Source organism: Euprymna scolopes, chromosome 1, assembly GCF_053919585.1.
Source record: "Euprymna scolopes isolate OS-2025 chromosome 1, ASM5391958v1, whole genome shotgun sequence".
In the NCBI taxonomy this organism is placed as follows: domain Eukaryota; kingdom Metazoa; phylum Mollusca; class Cephalopoda; order Sepiida; family Sepiolidae; genus Euprymna; species Euprymna scolopes.
In genome coordinates this window covers 136525914-136544371 of record NC_136482.1, presented here as the reverse complement: position 1 = coordinate 136544371, position 18458 = coordinate 136525914, and the positions used below count along the sequence as shown (strand labels likewise).

The 18458-nt window shown below is 31.5% G+C and overlaps 1 protein-coding gene and 1 pseudogene across 2 annotated transcripts in view; one reads left to right on the top strand and one right to left on the bottom strand.

The window, feature by feature from the left end:
- LOC145280053 (nucleoporin 88-like) overlaps nucleotides 1-18458 on the bottom strand; it is a 910024-nt gene that overhangs the window by 748725 nt on the left and 142841 nt on the right. The window lies entirely within an intron of this gene.
- Nucleotides 8232-8348, top strand: LOC145284991 (5S ribosomal RNA; annotated as a pseudogene).

Genomic DNA, 18458 nt, shown 5'->3' with positions numbered 1-18458 from the left:
ATAAAGTAACTTCTGATGTGAATTAAAGTTTTAAAAAGTCATGTATTATGATTAATTTGTGTTTTTAAAAGAAAACACCAAATGCTCACATATCCTTTTATATCAAACTCCTTTCCTCCATTTTTATGAAAGCTTTTAAATTCTAGCAAAAACATTACAAGTATTGTGCGAGAAAGATTAATAATTTTAAACAATGTGAAAAAAAAAAAAAAAATTAAATTGCCTTCTTAGTTTTTTTGTTTAATAATCAGTGATTTTTAACTGTTTAATTTTTTTTTTTATAACGTCTGCATAGAATAATATTTAATTTATTTTAGGCCAAGTGCATTTCTAAGCAGTTATTTTTGTTTAAGTTTTGTTTACAGCATATCATTTTTTTTTTTTTTTTTTTTTTAAAGCACAATACTTGCCTGCTTGGTGCGGAATTCAGCTGGAATTCAAGTTAGCAAATTATGAAAATCCACAATCGGTCCCTAGTTGCATATATAACAATATATATAATAATATATAAAGCCAATTCCATGTTCATACATACGTTATCACCCATCACACTTTTTTAAAAAGAAAGATGTGATTATCTGATCGGCGAAGATGCAAATAAATAAATACATAGTTTTTAAAAAATAATCTGTCTGATGTTGCTGAACATAAAGAAACTATTGAACATAAAGAAACTAGTAAAAATTTTGGGAAGGCGGTGGGTGCAGAATTCAAGTGTAGTATCTATTCTAAGATGATACTATAATATTGTGAGGTTTGCATGCATATTGTACTTTTTTTTTTACTAGGGAGTCACCACTTATTAAGGCTCGAAGGCCACTCGAGGATAAGGGTTAAAGAATGGGCAGTGGTCACTGGTACAACATATTAGTGGTGAAAATTGGGTATGATTTGATTAGTTAAGAGGATGGTTCAACAAGAACTTGTTTACATCAGACTTGAAGACTATCATGTTGTAGTCAAGTAGAAAAGCAGGCCAGCGGAACAGAGTTCCACAGGCGAGCAGCTCTAGGAAAGAAGTTTTGTTAATGAAATGTGTGTTTAGATTTAGGCACATATAGAGTGGGGGGGGGGACTGTTGATGGGTGTTGTTTGTGAAAGTTTGGCATGGGGAAACCATAGATTGGAGCTCAGACGAGCACTTGCTATAAAAATAACGATAGAGTAGATACAACTAGCAACATCTCTTCTGTAGGAAAGAAGCTGCAGGAAAGTGAAAAGGGCATTATCTACTAGGTTTCAAAGCCGGTTCTGAACTCAGTCAAAGCAGGATAGGATACTCCAAGCAGATCCTGTCCAGATGTGGCAACAGTACTCCATCCTAAGATGTACTTGCCTCTTATACAGGTAGAGGATTGCATCGGCAGTGAGATATCTACTGGAGCAGTAGAATGATCCAACCATTTTCCAGCAGTCTTGGCAACAGATTTGATGCACATGTTCTATTTCAGATCAGGAGTGATGCTTCCTTAAGACAAGAGACATTCATTTCAATTGGGGGCTGGACGGGGGCCAGAACGTTGATTCTGTAAATAGAGATGCTTGGTTTTTGTATGCCCATAAAATAGAAATATGTTACAATCTCCTACAAGTTTTGAAGATAAACCCTGGAAATATTTTTAAACATACCAGAAGTATACAACAAATTACGAATTCAACAGTAGAACTTCCAAAGGGCCTGCTATTACTTAGTATTATTACAGTGAACGATTGATTGTATACTATTAATTGAACACAAACTGCTATTTTACACACAGTTGAGTGAAATTACAGTTTTGATTAGTTGCTTTACCCAGGCTTAAGAATTGAGCATAGTAGCGCATAGTGCAAGTAAGGGAGTGATATTTCAGTCATAACTGAAATCGAACACAGCATAACGATGTCAAAAGTCTACACTGGTAAATATTAACTGGTCTGTCAGCTTGTAATTACTTTGCAATATTCGTTACGTGAAATAAAATTATTAATAAACATCTCATTCATAAATTCCTTGCAAACAAAATAAAAACTTTGAAACTGACTTGTATAAGCAAACATGATAATTTGGATACAAATTTATTAATTAGGATGTAATGAAATCAAAAGAAAGATGAAATCAATTCGCTTAAGTGATGGTGAGTGGAAAAGGTCTTTTTTTTTAACTTACAATTTAATACTCCAAAAGGCTGGAAAGGAACATCTCATACGACATCGTTGGGATATAATCAAATACCACAAGTATATTTATAACACGTCATTTTATTTGATATATGACACGTCTTACATGTATTTCACTGTATAGAAAACCAAACAACTCGTAAGAGATCCATATAAATCTATAAAAGAATTTTTTTTTAGAAATGAATAAAGTTAGAAGGTATGTGTGTGTTTGTCGATAAGTACTCTAGCAAGCTATGTTTAACAAAAGTTATTAATAAGTTTTTTTTTTAATCATTTTCATTACTGTTAATATCAACAAAACTGTTGAATATTTAAAAACAAAATAGAACAGTAAAATAAGAAACAAACACCAAACATGAACTTATCACCAACTGTTTTAAACAATGCACCTCAAACATTTAAATGAATTTTAAAAAGTTCATCTTGTTTTTAAAATGATTTGAAATTAGATTTCTTATTTCACACACGCTTGGTATTTTTTAAGATAAAGACGTTTTAAATTAAGAAACGGAAAAGAATTTTAATAAAAACGTGTCTCTTAGAATAAAAGAATAAAGTTTTTAGTTTCTGAAACAAAACTTTTTTGCTTTTTTTTAACAAATCATTTGAATAAAAACTCAAAACGTTCAGTCTAATCCTTTTTATTTTGTTTTGTTCAGTAAATAATTGTTGAGACAAGTTCAATAAGTACAAGACAAAAGTTGTAGGAGTTGTTTGGTATACAGTGAAATACATGTAAGACGTGTCATATATCAAATAAAATGACATGTGTTATAAATATACTTGTGGTATTTGATTATATCCCGTTAACGATGGAAACAAATGAAACGTGTTCTGTTTAGTACGCCTCTCTCTCGCCTATCTTTAAAATATCCTAATTCTTAAGGAAATGTAGTCTAATTTAGGTGAGTCTATCTTTTTGAGTTTGTTTTACGAATTTGTAAGCGCTGTAAAAAAGAAAAAAAAAAGAAAAAGGAAAGACAGAGGGAAAAGGAGAAAAGGGAAGAGGAGAAAAAAGAAAGAGGAACAAAGTGAAAGGGAAAAAAGCGAATGGCAAAAAGGAGAAAAGGCAAAAAGCAAAACGAAAAAAAAAAAGGCAAAGCGAAAAAAAGGAAAAGCGAAAAAAAAAAAGGAAAAGCGAAAAAAAAAAAGGAAAAGCGAAAAAAAAAAAGGAAAAGCGAAAAACAGGGAAAAGCGAAAAAAAAGGGAAAAGCGAAAAAAAAAAGGGAAAAGCGAAAAAAAAAAGGGAAAAGCGAAAAAAGGGAAAAGCGAAAAAAGGGAAAAGCGAAAAAAGGGAAAACGAAAAAAAAGGGAAAACGAAAAAAAAGGGAAAACGAAAAAAAAGGGAAAACGAAAAAAAGGGAAAACGAAAAAAAGGGAAAACGAAAAAAAAGGGAGGGGGGAGGCAAAGGAAAAAAAGGAAAGAATCGAACATTACATTTTTTTTTCCACAATTTGCAAAAAGATGTGGTAAAATTTATCCAAAGTAAAAATTTTATAGACTAGTGTCAAGCGAACAGAGTGGACATGTTTCTATCATTCAGCCTTTATTACGGATACTATTATCCAAGATCGAAAGAAAAAAATTGTTACGTTATCGTTGTGACCATCTCAATCATACAAAAAAAAATTGTTACGTCATCGTTGTGACCATCTCAATCATACAAAAAAAAATTGTTACGTCATCGTTGTGACCATCTCAATCATACAAAAAAAAATTGTTACGTCATCGTTGTGACCATCTCAATCATACAAAAAAAAATTGTTACATCATCGTTGTGACCATCTCAATCATACAAAAAAAAATTGTTACGTTATCGTTGTGACCATCTCAATCATACAAAAAAAAATTGTTACGTCATCGTTGTGACCATCTCAATCATACAAAAAAAAAATTGTTACGTTATCGTTGTGACCATCTCAATCATACAAAAAAAAATTGTTACGTCATCGTTGTGACCATCTCAATCATACAAAAAAAAATTGTTACGTTATCGTTGTGACCATCTCAATCATACAAAAAAAAATTGTTACGTCATCGTTGTGACCATCTCAATCATACAAAAAAAATTGTTACGTCATCGTTGTGACCATCTCAATCATACAAAAAAAATTGTTACGTCATCGTTGTGACCATCTCAATCATACAAAAAAAAATTGTTACGTTATCGTTGTGACCATCTCAATCATACAAAAAAAAATTGTTACGTCATCGTTGTGACCATCTCAATCATACAAAAAAAATTGTTACGTCATCGTTGTGACCATCTCAATCATACAAAAAAAAATTGTTACGTTATCGTTGTGACCATCTCAATCATACAAAAAAAGAAATTGAAACGAAATCTACTGTATGCATGCTTTATAGTCATACAAAATGGGATTTAAAAAAGAAATGCCAGTATTGCATATTCCTTGATGTTTTTAATGTACACTTTAGCACCAGGTCAAAGTTTTCAATATTAGAGACATCCAACTTCCACAAGAAGGAGAATCTGAATGGGGAAAAAATAAATAAAGTTGCCCAAGTCAAGAAGGATTTCTTATTTGAGCGACAATAAAACTTTGAATTATTCATTAACACACTTTGATCCCAGTTGGAAGGCAAAAACCATCGAGTTTGTAAATTAAATAACTATTGATCTCTCAACGAAAAAGCATCACATCATCCGACACGTTTAGACGTAGTCTGTCATGTAGATTGGAACGAATCGAAGTTACTCAAAGATAAAAATAAAAAGAAGGGTGCTTATTCGAATTGTCACTTAGTGGCATTTAAAATTAAAGAAAATACAGAAATATCTATATGGTGTACATATTAGTCACGAGACGATGAAAAATTCCAAAAATCACGTAATTTGATCGCGTATTTTTTTTTATCAAGAAAATCAAATTTTACTGTTGAGGGTGAAAAATGAAATCAACGAATCCGTGGGCAAGGGCAGACAATACTAATGTCTAATCACTGATTATCTTCCCTTGTTATGTTCTCTAGAAAATTATGTCCTTATTTGTCACTTATGGGTAAAAAAACGGCAAATGTGTTTTTTGTAAATAAAAAATACTTATCAATTTTTGTGATTTTTGGAATATGCAATATTCATATCGTGACAAGTAGATATAGGTACGGACAAAATAAATGCCGATGCTCAAAATGTATAAACATTTTGACCCCCTCCCTTTACTTAAAAAAAAAAAAATCACCAAAAAATCAAGAAATTAACCAATTTTAATTAAATTTTCAGTATTTATCAAATAATGATCGTGGACTATAATAAACGAATTATTTTTATTTAAATCTTAGTAGAAATGTATTATTTTGTTTAAACAAAAAATACATTTAATAAAGTTATAATTTTCAGCAGTAAATAAAAAACACAAGAATTTTTTTTATATATAAATAAAGCATCATAATTTGTAACAATAAAAATAATTTTTATAGGAACATTACGAAAAAAGACCCTAAATCCGTATTAATGAATTCGATTTAACTCAATGAAAAATGAATTTCTCGAACTACGGATATTACCATTGAATTAAGCATTGCTTATTTAATATTTTCACACACACACACACACACACACACACACACAAAATTATAATTGCAATTTTTTTTTTAAATTACAGGTTTCGCATAATTTTTATATGAAAAATTCTAATAATTTCCTTGCTCGCAAGAATGTGAAACTTTCGGCGTAATATTTTTTATCATTCAACCACGGTAGTGGTTGAATATATGCTTAAGTCCGAAATTGAATGAATCGAGACACATTCAAACCCCCACCACTAATTCCGTTCGCAACCAAATTTCAAACAGGTTATATAGTTGGATAGAACACCTCATTAGCTACATTTTGAAAAATAAAATTTGAATATTGATAAATATTTTATTTATTATTTGCATATGTTGTTGTTTATTGTTGAGTTAGAAAGAATTAAATTATCCTAATTATGATATAATAAAATTATTAATTTTTATGTAAATTATAAAATTATTAATTCCATCTACTAACTAACTAATTAATGAATTAATTTTATTCAAACAATTTTCACTACATAAATATATGCAAATAATAGGGGGGAAATAAGTTCAATCCAGCGACTGACACCCTTTCTAACTCAACAATAAACAACAACATATGCAAATAATAAATAAAATATTTATCAATATTCAAATTTTATTTTTAGCTGCAATATTTTAAGTCTAAAAAATTCTTATTTTTTACTTTACTAGAATATCTTGTTCTTTACTTTTCCAGGTTGAATTTCTTGTCCTTTACTTTTCCAGGTTTAATAAAATCTTAAGAATATTACTTTTGATGCGCGCATTTTTCCATATAATATAATATTGAACAATAATTAAAAAAAAAAATTAATTTAAAAACAGGAACATAGAAAAAGAATCGAATTAAAAGATGGAAAAAATTATACAAACGTTCAAAATAGGGATGCACATCTGGAGAGGAAAAAACTATCACACCCCTTCCTCCCTTTTAATTACATGACGTCATTTTCACAGTATTTCGACTGCCTGAAACTTTGGGCCTTCATATATTCCGTGTTTACAAAATTTTAGTTTGTTGCGTTTTGTGAACGGCAGAATCACTCGGTTTTGGGGCTAATTAATTTATATTTTGTGCAAAGAAGGTGTTTATTATTAATTATTATTATTATTATTATTATTATTATTTAATTCATATCTTAGGACTTTACTAATTATCTTTGAAATAGACCCAGAAAACTAATATTTATCTTTTACATGATTTTTACAATGAATTTATTTAACTTCAAAATTTAGTTGAATTGGGTAGCTAGCTCGCCGTGAAAACATTTTCATAAGTTTTTTTTTTTTTTTCACGTGTACAAATATATTTTTCCTTTTGGAAATTCAGTTAAATATAATCTTTTAAATACAATCAAAAAGTAGTCGGAAACCTACAAAAAAATTATAAATTGGCTTTCAAAACTAGCCCCCCCCCCATCTTTGTCCGCCCATTTTTGCCCGTATCTAGTAAATATAATATAAAGTTTTTCATTTTTATTTATCACCATAAGTGCCAATCTAAATAAGCACCAAAGGAAGAAAATGTTAGATATAGCAGGGAAATATCACTTAGACACACATACACAATATATACACCTCTCCATGTTATACGCACCCCTCTCCGACAACACAGAAATGCGAAAGTGACATTACAGTTAAATAAAATATCAATCTATGGCAGTCGTTAGAGAGCAACAATTAAAATTGACACTGAATAAAGAAATCACGCAAGTTACTCAAAATCATGAGCATCGAGTAATGCAGACACCATAAAATAAACTGCCTCTTTATGCGAAGTTCGCCTTAAACTGCTGTTGGCCAAATTTCAGAAGAGAGGAGAGAAAAAGCCTTTTGTTGCTACGCACCCATAAGAAATTGTAAAAGATAAAGAAGAAAGGCCCGATGTTTTCGGAGGAGAGAAGAGTTTGCGAAATAAAGTCCGTTGCTGCTGCTGCCGACCCACGGCTCACACATCAAATGTGCTGAATGGACTGAATATAAAAAGTAGAAGTGATGTTGTTTTTCCTCTCCCCCTCCAACATATGGGGGGAGGCAAGAAGTAAGGGTTGGGGGTGAGGGGCACCAACGCGCGCAAGAAAGGAAAAAGAAAATCAATGACATAACATGAAATCTAGTCCATGTTGAAATTCCACGGGACGTAGGAAAAAACAAAGCTGCACAGTGCACCGGTGGCGCATGGCGCATGTGTTGGGACCCCCGTGGTGAACACTCCGCCAGTTTCCCCACTTCGATCTTCACGGCGCGCACACGCATTATCTCATAGGTCTCTCTCTCTCTCTCTCTCATATATATATATATATATATATATATATATATATATATATATATATATATATGCGTGTGTGCAAGTGTCTATATATCTATTTTCCTATTTCTTTCTCACACTCTCTCCGTCTCTCTTTCTCTACATATATGCAGAGAGAGAGAGAGAGAGAGAGAGAGAGAGAGAGAGAGAGAGAGAGAGAGAGACGCGCACGCGCGTATATATATATATATATATGTATACACACACGGCATAATCGCGTTGACACACCGGTTCTCGTCAGATCACCAAAGTTAAGCAACGTTGAGCCTGGTTAGTACCAGATGGGTGACCATTTGGGAATTCTAGGCGCTGTATGGGCTCTCCGCTTATCTCGTTTCCAGTCGTCCTGTACTTCACCTGCCACTGGTATTTAACAATGTCGTCTCAGGAGAGGTGTGGTTGAAAAAAAAAAAAAAAAAAAAAAAAAAACATTCACGCGCAAGCAACCCTTCGAGGGTATCCATAGTCTGTCCAAGACTCCAAGACTGAACGAGTCTGCTGCTTTAGATGTATCAGAATTTTTGTAGGAGTTTTTGACACCCCTAACACGAAACTGCGAATAAAATATAAAAAACTCGTAATTTCTCTTTTAAAAGTGGGTTGTTTATTTTCTTTATGGATTATACTTCCAAAATAAACTATTAAAGTTGTATAAAAAGTAATAGAAATATTATTATTTTTATTTTTTAAAAAACAGTAATGAAATTAATTGAATTTTACGAGTTCAGTATTTTTTTAATTTTTAAACTTTTTAAAGTTTAATCTATAAAAATTTTTCTATTGGCTCTATTTTTACGATATTTTCAGGGTCAATGTGAAATTTTATACTCTTTCAATAGACCGAATATAATATTTTACACAAACGTTTTTTTTTAATTCACGCCCCCCCCCTATTGTGAAATGTCTATTAAAAAGTAAATAATTTATGTGCCAAAGTTTTATATATCACAAATTGAAGATAAAAGATAAATAAATAATATATTCTAATTTAAAACAAAAAAAGAACAGTTTTTTTTTTTTAAATTTACCCGTAAAGTCCGAAGTTTAATTTTTTTTTTTTAACACGTTGTTTGTATTTTTTTTTTTTAAACGAAACGTTGGTCCTTGCCCTTTTAATTGGAAAAAAAAATAGGGTTTGAATTACATTTTTCGAGTTGTTATAAACTTTGAAAGAAAGGGGGTCGAATTATTCAATATTTTTCACGAAGTTTCTGACACACCTACTGCTGCTTTTATATATCTCGCAAGTGCCCCTCACTTGCAAACTCCCACTTCCGTCCCGTCTGTCGTTCACACACGCACGTACAAGTAGACAGGGCCGCTGAGAAACAACAGCGCAAGAAAAGTTAAGGCGACACTGGTGGGTGGCAGCATCTTGTCTGTTGTTACTCGGTAGTAAGCGAACTAACAAAGACAAGTCGAGAGAAAATGGAATGGTTTCAGACGAAAAAGAATAGCGGCGGAAGAAAAGATGAAGAAGTGGACAAAAAGAACACAACTAGCTGATTCAATTATATGAAGATGTGACTCATCATTACTGGGAGACTGGAAGAAAAAGAAGACTGACAGCAGGGTTGACCTAGAAAAAGGGAACAGCCACCCTTATGTATCCCCTTTTCTTCTTCGTTGTCGTCGGCCTAACAGCAGAAGAAGGGCAAATAAACAAAATAAAAACCAAAGAGTGATACCAGACCAGCAACTAGAGCAATGGTGTAACATACTTATGAAATAAATGTTAAAAGTATGGGACTGTCGTCGTCGTCGTCGTCGTCATCAAACCTCAAAGCATATCAGTTTGGAAAGGCCACTCAAACAGACAAAATTGTATTCAATTTGGATTTTGTGCACCATAGAACATATTTTGCCTTCTCGCATCCAAATATACTGGTTATCATAAAGGAAATGAACTTATTAAAATAAGAAAAAAGTATTGAAAAAGTTTTTGAAGTTATGCGTGCGACGACTCGGACTTAGACTTTTTTTTAGCTAGTGTTCTGATATTATACTTTAACTTTCCTGTCCTCTTCGGTTGGTGAAAGAAAAAACATTCTAGAAAAAAATTATTTTTGTCATAACTCCAGAGTGTCTCTTTTCTAGGAGCAGATCATATTCATAACAAAACACATTTTCATCGCCGACAAACTTTTTGGGGTAAATTTTTACTTCCTTTCCACCTTAACACTTACCTTTAAATTGACGACTTTTAAAGGTTTTCGGGTATGCTGAAAACGAATATCACACATTTGTGGCAAACAAATAGTTTCTGGATATTAAGACATTTTTCCAAATAAATAATAAATATCAGTGGTGTTTGCCATTCTTACCATCGGGCGTTTTGTAACACGCACGCGCATTGGTACTTTTCAGTTGGGAAAAACATGGCCTCCATAAAAACATATTGGATTACATTGGTCTTATATCCAGAAAACTACTTGTCTGTAGAAAATTTGAATGTGATATTCATTTTCAGCATACCCTAAAACATACAAAAGTCGTCAATTTAACTGTGAATGCCAACGTGAAAAGAAAGTAAACATTTTGCTGAGGTGGAAACAAAATAAAACAAAAAAAGCCTATTTTTTTTTTTTTACCGCAATTTTTTTTTTACAGTATACGAAAATAATGCAAACGCGAGATTAAAATCATATTTTTATATTATTGACGCCTAAAAACAACGTATGTATTGATCATTTCGAAAGCATAAACATACAAGTGTTTAATAAATCTAACAAAAACCAACTAATGGTCAGATTTTCATGAAATTTCCAATACTTAATCATTTTTAAATTAACTTATATTTTAAAAACAGTTTTTTTGTGGGGAGAAATATTCTTTTTTAGGTGTTGTCCCCTCCCATATGCTATAAAAACTAAAAAATAAATTTAGGTTGATAAAAACTGCAACATTTTATAAACCTGAAGAGATTAAATAATTAAACACTTTATAAATAAATATATCTTCATTATTTATTTTACTTACCTTGAAGTTGTCAATATTATGTTTTAAAAAAAGATCAACATTTTTTCTGAATTTGAATTACAAAAAAATAAAACAAAACGCCCTCCCCCACAAAATTCTAAAAAAAGAATTTTTAAAAGATATAAATAATATTAAATTCCAATATTCTGTGATGTGAAGTTTTAAACAGATTTTTGTATAAGGTTTTCCAATTTAAAAAATATATTTTCATATAATATAAAAAATGACTACTTGGCAATCATAAAATAGTAAATTCAACTACAACTATTATTTTAATAGTTAAAAATTTTGATTTCTAAGGGTTAACTTTTAAGAAGTTAACTTTTAACACCTATTTTAAAAATAATGTACGGAGGCCTCTATAATTAATAAAATTAACATAATAAACACTAGCAAAAAAAAACAATAACAACAACAAAAAAAGTTGCTTTCATAACTCATTTTAGCACCTTGGTCATCCGTAAAATGTACCAAACAATTTAAGTTAGACACAAAGATGACATCGCCGTTCTTCTGTAAAACGTTGGCGATTTTACACAAGAATTTGGAGATGTCTATTTATCTTAGAATGTAATATGTTCTAATACTATACTTTATTAGGTCAGTGAAGGAAAAATCCTTCTAAACTGAGATTTTTATTTTTGTCCCAATTCAGAGCGCCCCTTTTCGGGAATCTGGAGTCCCCCACCACCACTTTAAAAGAACCGACGTTGTGTCGAGGCAAATGAAGGCAAATGAATACGAACTAAGAATAGGGATTATCTCTATTAATAAAACATGATGTCCAGTGTGGATTTCTCGCTTCTATGTAACTTTGATAAATTGAACTCAAAAATAGAAACAAATATTTAAAGACCGTTTTTAAAAATAATTAAATTTTGGCAATCTTGACAATCGTACGTTGAATAGAAATCATGGCCGCCTGGAGCTGACGTCATTTTGAAAATGAAAAATGTGAAATTCCAATATATGAAATGAAATATGCTTTAAAGACCATGAAATCATTGTCATAAACACCATTTATAAGACTTGTTTTCGTGGGTGCTAGAGTTAGTCTTTATATTACCATGAGGTTACAATGATGGTTAGGAGTTTAGTGGTTTCGTATCTTGGAATATATTTGCTCGTTTTCGTATTTAACAATTAATTACAACATACAATTGAAATTAACTAAATTAAATGTTGAGTTTTGACTAATGATTAAAAATGAAATAATATTTCACAAGAATTTTAATTTAAATTGGCGCTTAATATATCTAAGGACGATTGATCCACATGAATATTTCTTTTATTGGTAAAAGAAAGAAGAAAAAAAAGAAGTCTCTTTAATGATTCTATTTTATTTTTAAATAAATTTTCATTATCTTATTGAAATGTTCGTCGAAGTCGGAAAAAGAAAAGTAAAAAAAAAAGTAGAGGGAAAAAAGACAAGTAGTCTTTTTTGTTTTGTTTTCGTTCGTCAAAAACTATTGAAACATATTTCGTTTCATATATCCGAATTTCCTATTTTTAATTTCCTAAATGACGTTAGTTTCAGGCCACCATGTTTTCTATTCAACCTACAATCGTCAAGACTGCCTAATTTTTTAAAATTATTTTTCTCTAAGCCCACTACCCTGGCAATGCTGGAAAAATACAGTTATAAATGAACGCTTTTTAAAACAATCGACATTTATTATAGAACATTACGAGAGAGAGAAAAAAAAAACCTTAACGTTATTTTTGTGAATCAATGATGTTCTTTGATTTTCAAAGAAACCTTAAAGAAAACAAAAAGCTCAAAAACTAAAATCCTAGAAAAAATTGAGGTCGATTTCAAGAAAATAAACGCAGTGGCTTCTCATCCCTAACATTATGCTTACTAATTTTTGTCAATAATTCAAATATAATTTAACAAATAATATTAGTTTAATTTAAATATCATTTAACAAATAATATTAATTACCCAGCCTGCGAACTAGGATAAAAGTGTAGTATTTGTTCTGTCCAAGTTTTATTTATTCCCTTTCCCAATCCAGAGTGATTCTTTTTGAGGAGGTGATTCTTCATGCCTAATTTTGCCCTCATGAGAAGTAAAGTAATAAAAGACAAGAGAAATAATTATTCTTAGTCTTGTTGGGTTCTTTCTTTTAATAATAAAAACTAAGACTTTCTCATTAAAATAACTAAATAAATTTTGCAAAAGAATAATAATAATAATAAGTAAGAAAAAAGTTGGGTCTTTTTGGGGTTTTTTTTTTTTGTTAGCCAGATTCGATTTCTATTCTTTTTATTTTTGCACATACTTTAAATATAGTTTTTTATGTTTGGTTTTTTTTTGCACATACTTTAAATATACGTTTTTTGTTTTTTGCACATACTTTAAATATACGTTTTTTTGTTTGTTTTTTTTTGCACATACTTTAAATGTACGTTTTACTTGTTTGTTTTTTTTTTGCACATACTTTAAATATACGTTTTTTTGGGGGGTTTTTTTGCACATACTTTAAATATACGTTTTATTGGGGTTTTTTTTTAACACACTTTAAATATACGTTTTTTTGGAGTTTTTTTTTTTGTACATACTTTAAATATACGTTTTTTTTTGTTGGGTCAGTATGTTATATTAGCTATGGAATTCATGTATGAGCGTGATACTTGTGACGCAAAGAAAATAGGTTTTTTTTTGACATAACAGAAACATTTCTATGGAAGTATATTAAGATGAAAAATCACAGACGGATCACTCAAACATGGGAAAAAAAAATCCTCACTATTCGTGGTCTAAACGTTCGTCTAATAAACGATCTGTGAATCTTCAGGTTACGTGCCCTCTACATAATGATATCAACGGGTTAAAGTTGTTTAGTTGTAAGAAAATAGCGACAGTATAGTTGTAATAAAGAATAGTAGTAAAACACCCCCACTCTTCCCATGTTAAATAATAATTTTGAATAAATAATTTTAATATTTCAGTGCGCAGGTCGAAATCTGCAAAAAAAGCGATTTGTGTTTATTTGCTTACGTCGTTATGGGTTAATGTTTATGTGCGCATGCGCAACCGGATGTCGTAAACTGGAAAGTGGGTTACATTACTCATTACAAGGTCATTTGAGTTTTATAATTATATAGATTTGTGCGTTTTAAAGGCTTCAAAACTTTGCAATAGTAAGTAGAATGTCAACGACTTCAATATAGAAATTCAATTTAAACAATGGCTGCCATAATTACAATATGATCCTTTTGATATTCAAAAGTGGTTTTGAACCACCCATTCCAGCTAGTCAGACTATCACGTGTTTACACGACGCTCTGTCCGTTGGACGTGCTTGGTTTTAATTAGATTTAAAATTTCATTTCTGTGGCGGAATGTGCAGATCAAATGGATGCATCTCAATATACGTTTTTCTTTTTTTGTATTTTGGACTAGAGAAGACAGACAAGAGAATAAGAATAAAAGAAAAGTACAACTGAAAAAAAAAAAACAGTCGTCAACAAGAAAAAGAGACAAAGAAATGAAAGTCGATGAATGCAGGTCAAATAATTTTAAAAATTCAACAAAGAACAATTCAAATTGTAAAAACAAACACTGAGTATTAATGAGAAAGGTGAAGTCAAGAACAGAAACGCTCCTCAGATTTGAAATTTTAAAGGGCTCAATTCCGGTTTTAATACACCTTCATTAATACTAATTTATATTTATAGCGTTTTGAATTTCAAATAACGATCCGTTTTCAAGGCTTTGCGATTTCCAGATTTCTTATTTTACTGAAGGAAATTCATTGATGCTTTAAAAGAGGTTTCCCCTCTCTACATACACACCCGTTGTGAATGTTGCTTGCTTATAATCTTGTCTCCACACACACATGGCGTCATCCATTAAAATAGAGATGGGAACAACGAGCCAATGAATGATATCATTATGTAGAGGGCACGTAACCTGAAGATTCACAGATCGTTTATTAGACGAACGTTTAGACCACTAGAGGTTTTTCTTTATATTTTAAATATTTTCCAGAAAAATGCTAGTTTTATTTTTGGTGTCTTTAAACCCCCCACCCATTCTTTTTGCTGATGAGGAGACTTTATTTTATAAAATCAAATGATAAAATTATTGCCCAAGACTTATTGTCTGTCTCAATAAAAAGATCGTTTCCGAAACGATAGTACAATTTATTGATTTTGTTTGTTCTTCCTTGTGAAACCAATTTTTTTTATTTTAATTATAAATTATCAATCATTTTACTCAATATTAAAATAGCTCTATGATATCTATGCCTATCAAGCTTATTATATATCTACATTACAATGAACAAGGTTCTCTTTTAATTGTATTAATTCATTTACTAATACATTAAAATAAACTCTGCTTTTTAGATTTGTTTTAATCTCCTTTATATATATATATATATATATATATATATATATATATATATATATATAACGATTTAAATAGAATGTGTAGAAATTTCTCGAGAGCTCTTTCAGCTATCATTTCATCAGCAAAAAATCGATAGTATACAAAATAATATTCTTGGCGAAATTAAAGAGCACTACTGGGGAATTCTATTTAAATCGTTATATAAATGTTGTACCTCTAAACATTAAATATTTACGGAAGAGGTACAGTCAATATCAGATTGACAAGCTAAACGGTATTATTCGGTTAAAGAGCAAAATTAGATCTACCAACCTTTCCATATTTTTTTTTTCATTCTTGCTGAAACAAGATGTGGCCGCACTCTACATTAGTAAACACATTGCTGCATCTAAGGTTAAACCCAGCTTATCTATGGAGCGTGCATTTATACGAGACGATATTAATAAGATGACGGAGACGCTAGAATTTCATATTAGTACTCGTCATCATCTCTGGTCTGTAGTGAAGGGTTTCTTGTCTTTTTTTTTTTTTTGACTTTTTTCGCTTTTGCAATCTATCGGTGATGAATATGCTAAGCAACATGCTTCCAGTGATAATAATAAACAACTTGCTCTTCTGGTTCGAAGACGATATGGCTTTGAGCCTAATAATGGAAGCAAATATATTTTTAATTTTTCGTAAACTTCTCGGACATCAAAAATCGAGTTTTATCTAAGGGGTTAGATTTCTGTATTCCCCCCACTAGTATAAATAAAGAGAGAACACTCGCTTCTTTTGAAGTTTTGTTTTCTCAGCTTAAATATAATACTCCTTATTCCCTGGAAAATATTTCTGGGATGAAATCGAATTTGGTTGACTTAGCACACCGATATAGCAACATTCCTGTTGATCATAGCGACTTTGTTTGGAATAAAACGCAATTAAAAACTATCAAAGCGTTGAAATCAAATGCCGACATATATATGTGTGTGTGTGTGTGTGTGTGTGTGTGTGTGTGTGTGTGTAAACCAGACAAAGGAGCGGGAGTTGTGATTATGGATGAATACGATTACGGTGAGAAAATGCTATTTATTCTTAACGATGCTTCTAAATTCCGGAAACTTGGCTCTGTCGAGTTGACGAATAATACTTGCAAAAACGATGCCTAAATGCAAACACGTCTACTTGCATTATTTAAAAAGAATGTTTTTGCAAGGACGTTTATGACAAGATTAGACCCTCTGGGTCACAACGTCCCAGATTGTATGATCTCCCTAAAATTCATAAGCAAGGTGTGCCACTGAGACCTGTTTTATCTATGATAGGTTCTGCTCAACATTTTTTGGCTCAGTGGCTTGTCGAAATTTTGCAGCATGTGCGTGAATTATACAGCACGCACTGTATTTTTTTTTTATTCTTTTTGGTTTGTTAGATGAGACGATACATATTTGCGTTTTATGGTGGTCACCTGACTTCTCCACGCTTTTCCAAAGAGATATTTACTGAACCCATTTTAATGTGCACTAAATCAGCGGAGTTTAGCTTTGGTGACATTATGTACTGTCAGGTCGACGGAGTTTCAATGGGGAGTCCGTTGGCCCTAATTTTAGCTGATATTTTTGTCAGTTATTACGAATCCGTTATGTTTAATTCTGCAACAAAACCCACCATATATTTCAGATATATTGACGACACTCTTGCTATGTTTTCATCGCAAAGTGAAGCGTTATCATTTTTTTAATAGGTTGAATTCCTTACATGGGGCTCTTAAGTTCACTATGGAAAGTGAGAAGGACAATTTTTTCCCCTTCTTGGATGTTCTTGTTGAACGTTCAAGGGGGGATTTCTCGCTACCATTTATAGGAAGCCTACTTTTACTGTGAACTGGTCGTCCTTTGTACCCAAATGACGTAAGGTCGGCTTAATTAATACGCTGGTACATAGAGCTCTCACTTTCACTTTAATTTCGCCAATAATATTGGTTTGTATGCTATCGATTTTTTCCTGACAAGATGATAGCCAAAAGAGCTCTCGAGAAATTCACCTTATAGATTAATTCACCTTATAGACTCCGAACTTAAGATCAGAGAAATAATGAATAAATGAATAATGGTTATCCTTTAGACCTTATTGAAGACTGCATTAACAAGAAGGTTGATGATTTCAAATCCCTTAAAAAGTTTTGGCCTGAGAAGTGCCCGGTTTATTTAAAATTACCGTGGATTGGGGATGAGGGTATTAAATTGTCAAAACAGATTGTTAGAAATGTTTATACCTGTTTGCATTTGGTATACACTACGAGACCTGCTTTTCCTTCTTTTCGCAAAGACAGTTTGCCTTACACCCAAATTAGTAATATTGTTTATCAATTTAAATGCTAGTGCGATACCGGTTATGTCGGGCGAACATCTTCTGTATTTGCTAACTTGTATAAACCAGCACGTTCTATCTAAATCAGACAGGGGAGGATAGGATACAGTAGTCTCCCTCTTTCCGTAGCCTTGGACTCTGCTATTGCTGTGCTGATAAATATAAAATGGAGTGGTTCGAGGTGTTACACAGAGCAGACTCAAAAAACCATTTAAAGATTTTGAAGTCAATCTCTATTGCAGTTCGAAAACCTTTATGCCGGCAAAAGGAGACAACTAAAACATTTCTCTTTGGGGAACTTTGACCTTTTTCTCCCTCGCCCACCCCCCTCGGTGTGCCAAGTTTTAGTCACTTTTAAACGCAGTAATTTCAGATTAAATCTTTCTTTTAATCGTTTTTTTTTTCCTTATTTTTGGCACATCCAAATTCCCCCGTAGTGTTCTTTAATTTTGCCAATAATATTGGTTTGTATGCTATCGATTTTTTCCTGATGAGATGATAGCCAAAAGAGCTCTTGAGAAATTTCCGCACATTCTATTTAAATCGTTATATAAATTTTGTACCTCTAAACATTTATTTATATATATGGCATTAATTAATAATTCTAAAATCATACCATCCATTTTCCTCATACACACTATAAGCAAGTTTAAGACTGTGATACTATTCATATAATAGAGTTAAGTGGATTCATAAATTAGAAGTAGATAAAGTAAGAAAAATTTGTGAAAATTGAAAAT